Genomic DNA, 11,573 nt, shown 5'->3' on the forward strand with positions numbered 1-11,573 from the left:
TCTCAAGTGGTAAAACTGCCTCAGTACCATACACCAACTCAAAAGGGGTGTGACCTGTAGATGTTTTATGAGTGATGTTGTAAGCCCACACTGCTTCAGTGACCTTCTGATCCCATTGGCTCCTATTTCTTGCGGCCATTTTTCCTATGGTTTTACAGAGGAGGCCATTGGTCCGCTCTGTTTGACCCATGGATGCTGGATAATAGATGCTAGAAGTGTGATGATCAATGCCCATCCGATCCATGAGTAACTCCACTACTTCATTTAAGAATGGACTCCCATGGTCAGAGACTATCTCCATGGGTGTCCCAAACCTTGTGTAGATACGTTCAAATATGAAACTTGAAACTGCCTTGCCATTTGCAGTAGAGAGAGCGATAGCTTCAGCCCACTTAGTGACATACTGAGTGGCTACCAAAAGATACTTCTTTTTGCGGGCAGTCATGGGCAAGGGACCGACAAAATCTATTCCCCACTTCTGAAACGGATGGATGGACATCACTGGGTGATGTTGCCCGGGACGCAAATCCTTCCTACCAAAGAATTGACATGGTTCACAGGTTTTGCAATACAAGGTGACATCCTTGAACAATGTCGGCCAATAGTATCCAGCATGTAAAATCTTCTTAGCTGTATAGTCACTGGCATAGTGGCCTCCACAAAACCCATCATGATAATGCTTCAATACCTTAGGCACTTCATCTACATCAATGGCTCGTCTGAGTACCCCATCCATGCCTTGACGGTACAACACCCCATCAAGGAGGGTGTAGCGCCTACTATCTCTGCGGATCTTCTTTCTCTCATAGCTTGTACTTTCTGAAGGAAAGGAGAAAGCGGTCAAAAACTTATATATACCACCATACCAAGGATCCCCAACTTCTATGGCTGCTACCAGGGTTACATCAAGGCACTCCTCTAAATCAATCAAAGCATTCTTCAAGTTGGAACAACCCCCTTTTACAATTTTGAAAGAAAAATCATATTCTTGTAGAACTGCCAACCATTTGGCCAACCGGCCCATGGGATTTGGTGATTGAAGAACCTGCTTTGCAAGACCAGTGTCAGTGAGTATAAAGAAGGACCTTCCAGCCACATAATGCTTAAATTTCTCAATGCAAAACACCAAAGACAAGGCATGCTTGTCGGCCTCTGAATAGCGTCGCTCAGTGTCGAGCAATTGTCGAGAAGCAAATTGAACAAGATACATGAACCGATCCTCCCCTTGCTGGAGAAGAATACCTGCCAGAGTGTGCTCACCAAATCCAGGATTGATATAGAAGGTCTTTGACCAGTCTGGATTGCGAAGAATGGGTTCTGAAGCCAGAGCATTCTTGATTTGTGCAAACCCATGATCACAATCCTCATTCCAAGAGAAATCAACCCCATCTTTTAATAGCATAGTCATGGGCCGTGTCAAAGCAGCATACTGATCAATGAAGCGGCGATAGTATCCTGCTAGATTGACAAATGAGCGTACCTGACGTTTGGTTGTAGGTGGGGAGAGCTTGAGGATGGCTTCTACCTTCTCGGGGTCAGGCTTGATGCCCTCGGATGAGACAACATGTCCCAATAACCTCCCTTGAGTGGCTCCAATGGTGCATTTCTCAGGGTTGAGACTGCCATTTGCATCATTGACCCTTTGGAAGGCCAATCTAACCTTCATGATGTGCTCCTTACGTGATGAGAATATACAGAAATCATCTAAAAACACCTCCAAGAAATCCCCCAAATAAGGAGCAAACACCATCTGCATGAATCTTTGAAAGGTGGCAGGAGCATTGGTGAGGCCAAATGGCATTACTTTGAATGCAAATGTCCCCCAGGGTGTGGCAAATGTGGTTTTAAGAACATCTTCCTCGGCAATTCTGATTTGATAAAACCCAGAGTAACCATCACAGAAAGTATACATCTCATGTCCACTTACCTTCTCAAGAATGAGGTCTTGAAAGGGTAGAGGATGATGATCTCTCTTGGTGGCAGCATTGAGCTTCTTATAGTCGATGCAGACCCGCCACTTGTTGTTTTTCTTTGGGATGACTACCACTGGTGAAACCCATTCAGTATTGTGTACCGGAACAATAAACCCAGCCTCTACAAGCTTCTGTAACTCTGATCGCAAAGCATCGGTCTGTAGGGGCCCTAATCTCCGATACTTCTGAGCCACAGGCTTTGCATCAGGCTTCAGCTCTATCTTGTGCTCTATGGCAGTCACATGGCGAAGGTGGTGGTAGCTAGTTGCAAAGAGGTCAGGGAAATCTTTGAACATTTCAAGAAACTCATCTTTCTCACCTGGAGTGAGGTCTGGAGAAAGCATTGATTCGAGCTGTTGAGGACTAGCTGTTATCTTTTCTGCAAGTGGCAGGGTCGGAGACACCCCCATCATGTAAACTTCCTCCTCTGAGAATTCCTCTCCCCCGTCTGATTCTTCCATGGACTCAGACACTGAAGATGAGAGAGTATCACTGTCATGCTCCTCTTCTTCTTTCGGTTCCATGGCACCAGGTTGCACAGGGATTTTCTCCTTGGAAGCACCAAAAGACATGTGTCCTGTCTTCCAATAGCTGACTGCATCACTTTTTCTCAACCATGGTCTCCCGAGTATGGCAGGGTAACTTCTGCCTGTATCTTCAATGTCCACTACATAGAAATTGACAGTGATGGTTGATCGATGACTCGCCACCCTGGCAGTCATTGAGGATTTTCCCATCACTATCAATGGGTTGAACACCTTTGTCAATTTCTATGTAGTGGACATTGAAGATACAGGTAGGAGTTATCCAGCCATACTCGGGAGACCATGGTTGAGAAAGAGTGATGCAGTCAGCTATTGGAAGACAGGACACATGTCTTTTAGTGCTTCTAAGGAGAAGATCCTCATGCAACCAGGTGCCATGGAACTAGAAGAAGAAGAGGAGCAAGATAGTGATACTCTCTCATCCTCGGTGTCTGAATCAATGGAAGAATCAGACGAGGGGGAGGAGTTTCAAAGGAGAAAGTTTACATGATGGGGGTGTCTCCGACCCCGCCACCTACAGAAAAGGTAACAGCTAGTCCTCAACAGCTTGAATCTATGCTTTCCCCAAACCTCACTCCAAGTGAGAAAGACAAGTTCCTAGAAATGTTCAAAGATTTCCCTGACCTCTTTGCAACTAGCTACCACCACCTTCACCATGTGACTGCCATAGAGCACAAGATAGAGCTGAAGCCTGATGTGAAGCCTGTGGCTCAGAAGTATCGGAGATTAGGGCCCCTATAGATCGATGCTTTGTGCTCGGAGTTGCAGAAGCTTGTAGAAGCTGGGTTTATTGTTCCAGTTCACAATACTGAATGGGTTTCACCAGTGGTAGTCACCCTAAAGAAAAACAAGTGGCCGGTCTGCATTGACTATAAGAAACTCAATGCAGCCACCAAGAGGGACCATCATCCTCTTCCCTTTCAAGACCTCATTCTTGAGAAGGTAAGTGGTCATGAGATGTATACTTTCTATGATGGTTACTCTGGGTTTTATCAAATCAGAATTGCCGAAGAAGATGTGCTTAGAACCACATTTGCCACAGCCTGGGGGACATTTGCATTCAAAGTAATGCCATTTGGCCTCACCAATGCTCCTGCTACCTTTCAAAGATTTATGCAGATGGTGTTTGCTCCTTATTTGGGGGATTTCTTGGAGGTGTTTTTAGATGATTTTTGTATATTCTCGTCACGTAAGGATCATGTCATGAAGGTTAGGTTGGCCTTCCAAAGGGTCAATGATGCGAATGGTAGTCTCAACCCGGAGAAATGCACCATTAGATCCACTCAAGGGAGGTTGCTGGGGCATATTGTCTCATCCGAGGGTGTCAAGCCTGACCTCGAGAAGGTAGAAGCCATCCTCAAGCTCTCCCCACCAACAACCAAATGTCAGGTATGCTCATTTGTCAATCTAGCAGGATACTATCGCCGCTTCATTGATCAATATGCTACTTTGACACGACCCATGACTATGCTATTAAAATATGGGGTTGATTTCTCTTGGGATGAGGATTATGATCATGGGTTTGCACAAATCAAGAATGCTTTGGCTTCAGAACCCATTCTACGCAATCCAGATTCATCAAAGACTTTCTATATCAATCCTAGGTTTGGTGAGCACCCTTTGGCAAGTATTATTCTCCAACATGGGGAGGATCGGTTCATGTATCCTGTTCGATTTGCTTCTCGAAAATTGCTTGACAATGAACGATGCTACTCCGAGGCTGACAAGCATGCCTTGTCTTTGGTTTTTTGCATTGAGAAATTTAAGCATTATGTGGCTGGAAAGTCTTTCATTATAATCTCTAGCAATGTTTTTGCAAAGCAAGTTCTTCAATCACCAAATCCCATGGGCTGGTTAGCCAAATGGTTGGTAGTTCTACAAGAACTCTCTTAACCCTGTCCCCATTTCTAACCCTGAAATCCCCTTCTAAACGCTTGAACTCACTTTCAAAATTGTCAAAGGGGGTTGTTCCAACTTGAAGAATGCTTTGATTGATTTAGAGGAGTGCCTCGATGTAACCGTTGTAGCAGCCATAGAAGTGGGGGATCCATGGTATGGCGGTATCTACAAGTTTTTGACTGTTTTCTCCTTTCCTCCAGAGAGTACTAGCTATGAGAGAAAGAAGATCCGCAGAGAGAGTAGGCGCTACACCCTCTTTGATGGGGTGTTGTACTATCAAGGCATGGATGGGATACTAAGACGAGCCATTGATGCAGATGAAGTACCTACGGTATTGAAGCATTATCATGATGGATTTTGTGGAGGCCACTATGCCAGTGACTATACAGCTATGAAGATTTTACATGCTGGATACTATCGGCTGACCTTGTTCAAGGATGTCACTTTGTATTGCAAAACTTGTGAACCATGCCAATTCTTTGGTAGGAAGGAGTTGCCTCCTAGGCAACATCACCTAGTGATGTCCATCCATCCATTTTAGAAGTGGGGAATAGATTTTGTCGGGCCCTTGCCCATGACTTCCCGCAAAAAGAAGTATCTTTTGGTAGCCACTCAGTATGTCACTAAGTGGGCTGAAGCTATCGCCCTCCCTGCTGCAAATGGTAAGGCAGTTTCAAATTTCATATTTGAACATATCTGCACAAGGTTTGCGACACCCATGGAAATAGTCTCCGACCATGGGAGTCCATTCTTAAATGAAGCAATGGAGTTACTCATGGATCACATGCGTATTGATCATCGCACTTCTAGCATCTATTATCCAGCATCCATGGGTCAAACGGAGCGGACCAATGGCCTCCTTTGTAAAACCATGGGAAAAATGGCCACAGGGAACACGAGCCAGTGGGATCAGAAGGTCACAGAAGATGTGTGGGCTTACAACATCACTCATAAAACGTCTATAGGTCAACTTCTTTTGAGTTGGTGTATGGAATTGAGGCAATTTTACGACTAGAGATAGAGATTCTGGCCTTGAGATTAGCACAAGAATAGAGGATGACAGAAGATGAACATGTAGAGGCTAGATTGGTGCAACTTGAGAAGCTAGATGAAACCCGATGCCTTGCACTACACCAAACAGAGATCCAAAAGAATCGACAAAAGGCCCACTTGGATGCTAAGATTTGCAAGGGATGGGAAAGACGCTTTGCTGAGGGGGATGTTGTGCTATGCTTTGATAATAGATTGGACCACCAAATGGATAAGAAGTTTCTGCCATTGTGGACCGGTCCATACAAAGTCATCAAGGAACGGAGCAATGGGTCCGTACAAGTTCAGGAGCTGCATAAGCCATATGGCAAAAAGGTGATTAACAGGCGTTATCTCAAGCCCTTCTTTGTGCATGATGGACCCAAGCATGGAAATGCTGTGCATTCCTTGCCTCGGGGGGGGAACTGTTATGGATAAATTTGTCTAAGGAAAAAGGCATTAATATGTGTGTGTGTTTATATGTGTAGCAATAGTATAATAAAATATGGTGTGCATAGGGCCCAGGGTTGAGGTGGCAGGGCATGACCATGTGCCACCTTTCCACATAAGAGGACCCATAAGGTGTGATGTACATAATCCATGGTAGTAATATTATAAAATGTAAGGTGGCATGGCTCCTCCATGTGCCACCCATCCACCTAGGCTGCATTTAGTGAGATATGGCTCAAAGTCGATGGGAGAAGTAATATAAAATAGGTGGAGATGGATATTATATTGGGCTATTCCCTCCATATAGGATAGGCTCATGTGGGGGAGGTATAGAAGGTCCAAGAGAGCAAGTTAAATAATGGGGAAAATAGGATGAGGTGGCAAGATTCCTTGTGCCAACCCTTCACTTGTCCTCCTAGAGGTTTGAACATATAATAAAATTGCCAGGGGAGAGACCAAGGGAGTATCATAGACTTGAGATATGGGGCTTGATTTATGTGGAAAAATGAGGCAAAGGGTTGTCGCACACAATTGAGAGTGCATAAGTGCCTAGCCCACATGGGAGACTTTTCCACACACACCATACATGTGGGAGGATGCATTTATTGGGAGAGAGCGCCTCTCTTGGCTATACAAAAAGGGGGCTATTCCTTGATGAGACACGCTCATTCTTGTAAAGCCACCTAGCTAGTACTTTTATTTCTCCCTTCCCTTCCTTTCAAAATAAAGCATGGTCCTCTTCCCTTGATGTCTCCATCTTTACATTCCTCCTCCCATCATATACATGCTTCTCTTCCCCCTCTCCCTTTCCCCTTGTGTCATAGTCTCCCTCTTCATTCCCTCCCCTTCTAATTCCTTTTCCCCTCCCATGATAACGTTTCGCCCTCATGTTCTCCTTTCCTCTATGGTTCTCGAGCGTCGCCATGCTTAGCCTCTAGCCTCTGATCCTAATTTCTTTTCCGGCTAATAGTATGTGTCACATCCAAATGAGGAGTCAGTAATAATCCTGATTGATTCAAAGGAGCTTCCAAAATATTTTGTATTGTTTGGAAGGCTAGATTTTCTTTTATTATCTTATCATTTAATTTTGATTTCCTAAATGTTTTATGTTATTTTGAAGGTGAGAGTTACTTTTGATTATCTTATGATTTTGGAAGTAGGTTCTCTTTCATCTTTTGTTAATCAAGCATGCCTATAGGCCATCCATTGTATTTGATCTGGAGTAGGGTAAAGATCATGTAGGTGTGCTTGATATTGAAAAGAAAATGTCGATCTAACGTTTCTTTCTCCCTTATAAGCTAACATCTTGCTTGACTTGCTCATCATGTATTCAACAGTAGCTTCACTTTCATAAGTTGGTCCATCCTATGGAAGAAAAGGACTTGCCAAACATTTAACGTTGTTAACATGCTAACATATTTTCTTTCAATGTTTCTTTTTAATTTATCTTTGATATCATTACTTCTTGGATATGTTACTTCACATATGTGAAGGTGCTTCTCACATGTTTTTTTGTTGTTTTCAAGGCACTCGTTTATTTCTAGGGTGAGCTCATATGTTCTCTTTCATCACACTCAGTTGTGTCTCTGAGTACATGCAGGTTTGCATAGGTGCGTGGATACAATCCAATGGACTAAATGCACATTCGATACCTATAGGATGAGTACATCTACTTCATTTTTCATACTCATCTATATTACAAGGGCATGCAAGGTCTTGCTAGACCAACAGTTTGTTCCTTCTTTGTCAATTAACTTATTGATGATTTATGGTATGTATCTACTTATTGGTTCACCTTATATCTTCAAGCAAGGCATACTTTTATTTCACCATTTATTTGGTAAGGTATACTTATATGTCTTTCATGATGAACACATATGGCTGACTTATTGAGTGGTTGTTTGGTTGTGGCACCTATGGATTACTTATTGCGTACTCATTTGAATGTGGCAAGGTTCAACATCTTTCAAGTGACAATATTTATGAACACATATGGCTAATTGCTTGAGTACTCATTTGGACATGGCATATGGCTAACTACTTGAGTACTCATCTAGACGTGATAAATCTTGATATATAATATTTTGCAAGTCTCTTTAATCGAGATTCATGGAAACTTGAAGCTGCAGCTAAACTTGTCAACAAAAGATAATAACACATGCATTATCATTGTGAATAAAACACCAAGCATATGAATGTAGTGGAATACAAATAACATAACTTGTTAAGTGGAATATCAAGAACAAAGCATTGTACTAAACTATGATGATATCATGGTTCCCAATTATGTACAACATTAAGAATGTTGATTTATCTCTATACCAACAGGCAAAGGAAAGCTCCAACACATAGATGTATGTCATAGTGATTGCTGAAAAACAATCAAGTTTTGTGAGGCACCCAAGTATAGATAGTGACAAAGCTTTTTGATTGAAGGACATTCTATGAATGTTGAGTAGCAAAGCACTTACACAAAGACTCAGCAAACGATGAACTAAATAAGAAGATGATCAGTAAAGGATGTATTAAATAAAAACTAACTTAATATATGTGAAGCATGATTTGCTTTTCCTTTTGCAAAAGCAGCATGAAACCACAAGTGCTAAACTCTTGTTTTCACTGATGACCTAATAGAAATAAAAAATTGCTTTTATATGGTAGATAATGTTTTGTCCAAGTGATTTTCTCAATCAACTTTGTGGTCTGTTGAACGTATATAATTATCACTACAAAAGCATGTAGATTGGGCTGCCTTACTCTTAATGACAAGATTGAGACTCTACTTGGCAACGATTAGATAAGATCTTGATCTTAAAGATTGACTACACCTACAACAATGATCCTGTGCTCTTGATTTTTATGGATATGACTAGTGGGTGTTGGGTCTCCTCTTCATCTAAACTTTTGTGGAGTCCTATAGCTGATGAAGTTTTCTTTATGTGATTCATGAGCATCTTATTTCTCATGTGGGAACTCATTGTTTTATATCTCCGAAATTCCTCAAGACTCTAAACGTAGAAATTAGGGATCAAGTCAGAAGACCAGTCCAACTTGCTAATGGAAAATTACATTATACTCAAGGACTTCTAGAAAATCTTTCCTTCAGTTTAGCACAGAGGAAGAGTAAGGGAGATTTTTATGTTATTGAGATGGGGAAGTGTGATGCTATTATTGGAATGGATTGGTTAAATGTAAACAAAGCAGTTATTGATTGTGGAGAAAGGACCGTTAGTTTTCTTAATGAAGATGGCAAAGATAAAATTATTCAAGGAGAAGAAAGAGATAGTAAAGCTTCTCTCATATCAGCCATGAAATTGCTGCGAGGAGTAAGACAGGGCTGTGACGCATTCCTCGTCTTTGCTGATAAGTTAAAGGAGGGAAGTGAAGATGAGATAGTACCACACTATGTTACAAAACTCCTTGAAGAATTTTTCGATGTGTTTCCTAACGATTTACCTGCGATGCTATAACAAAACATACAGCAAGGTTCGAAAATCATTTTATTGGCCTGCACTAAAGCGTCATGTTCGTTGTTATGTCCAAGAATGCTTACAATGTCAACAAGTAAAGGTGGAACAACATAAGATGCCTGGTAAGATGCAACCTTTGCATATACCTTTCAGGAAGTGGGAATCAATATCCATGGATTTTATTACTAAACTACCTATAGCTCGAGGGGGATATGATACCATTTTTATCACCGTTGATCATCTTACCAAAATGGCACATTTCTTTCCTATGAAAAAGACTGATGGTGCTCTTGAGGTCGCTAAGTTGTTTGTGAAAGAAATTTTCCGATTGCATGGGATACCTAAAAGTATTGTGTCAAATAGGGATTCCAAATTTACTTCTAATTTTTGGAAGACCACATTCAAAGCAATTGGGACGGAGCTTAAGATGAGTACAGCTTTTCACCCACAAACAAATGGAGAAACTGAAAGGGTTAATCACGTACTTGAGGATACGCTTCGAATGTATGTTAATGAGAAGCAAACAAATTGGACCGAATTCCTATCCTTAGCCGAGTTTGCTTATAATAGTTCATGGCATAGCTCCATTCAAATGACTCCATTTGAAGCCATGTATGGTCAGAATTGCCACACTCCTGTGAATTTTGCGGATCCTCAAAATAGAGTCGAAGCGTCTAGACAAATGCTTGAGAGGATGGATGAGGAAATGAAACTGATTCGGAAGAGCATTCAAAGAGCACAAGACACACAAAAGCATTACTATGATAAGAAGCAGTCTTTCCGTGAATTTCAGATTGGGGAGATGGTATTTTTGAAAGTAATACCTAAATATAGTAATCTAATCCTTGGGAAGGATAGAAGACTCTCACCTCATTTCACATGACCTTTTAAAATCTTAAAGAGGGTGGGAACGCTTGCATATCAACTTGAACTACCTAAGAACATAAAAGTGCATCCTATTTTCCATGTCTGTCTATTGAAATCTTATGTTGCCAACCCAACTCATATTTTGCAAGACAAGTCTAGGATCATGGAGGATGGGACATTGAAAGTTGAACCTGAATATATATTGGATCGGAACACGAAGCGGCTTAGGAATAGAACAATAGAAGAAGTTTTGGTTAAGTGGGATGCTTATCCTGTAGAAGATGCTTCATGGGTAGACTTAGATGCCTTATTGAGTTTCCTTCATTTAAACTCTGAGGACAGAGTTCTTGAAGAGGGAACGGATGTGATGCTCCAATTTTGTATATGAAATATTTTGGAATATTTATCACAGATAGTGTTCAAAAAGGATGATTTTGATGTTTTGAAGGTTTTGGGAAAGTTTGGTGTTGGTCAAAAAATTTTGGTTTTTTGTCCATTATGGTGTTGGCTAGATTTTGCGGCTTGATTTTGAGTTGGTTAGAGAAATAATTTGAAGAAACTCTGTATGAGAGATTTATAGATCTTGTCGAGTAGAAAAACTTTGTCCTAGTGAAAATTTATGGTTCACGCATTTGCATGCCTGTATGGAGGTCAAAAGTTGCTAACAAAGTGGTTTTGAGCTAAAAGTGCATCTAGATTTCCGTGTCAAGAGTTGTAGGCATTAGATGGAGGTCGAGATGGAAGAGCTAGCCATGAAAGGTCAAATGCAAAGGAAAAGAAGAGGGTCCAATCTTCGAGATGAGCTATTAAGCTTGTCCATTGGATCTATGAGGCAGGCGTGGTGATGCTCCAAAAAGAGAGACGACGAGATTCCGTACGCGTTTACTATCAAAAGTGCACGCTAAAAGATGGTGAAATGCACATGCACACTTTTTGAGAAAAGCTATTTTTGGACGATTTTGGGGGCTTTTGGCTGCTTTTTGGGAGTTATGAAAGGCTATAAAAGGAGAGGAGATTGTGAGAAGGAGAACACACAATCCAACACACACATATCGAGGTTGTGCGAAAGAGAAGAGAAGGCACGCATCTTGAGGTCGTGCAAGCAAAGAGAAGGCATGCATATCGAGGTGCTGCGAAAGTGACAGTAGCGCATGTGAATCGAGGCAGCGCAGAGAGATAAGATCAAGATATTTTGAGAGTGAGAGTGAGAGTGAGAGTGAGAGTGTGATTGAGATTTGATCATTTGATCATCTAATTTGAACATCTTCATGCGAGTGAGAGTGAGAGTGAGATAGCTCGGGGGTGGACGGGTGGTATCGAGCTCCTTCACGGAGTGATTC

The sequence above is a fragment of the Dipteris shenzhenensis genome, chromosome 10, assembly GCF_047967505.1.
Source record: "Dipteris shenzhenensis isolate YYH24624 ecotype China chromosome 10, Dip_SZ_1.0, whole genome shotgun sequence".
In the NCBI taxonomy this organism is placed as follows: Eukaryota; Viridiplantae; Streptophyta; class Polypodiopsida; order Gleicheniales; family Dipteridaceae; genus Dipteris; species Dipteris shenzhenensis.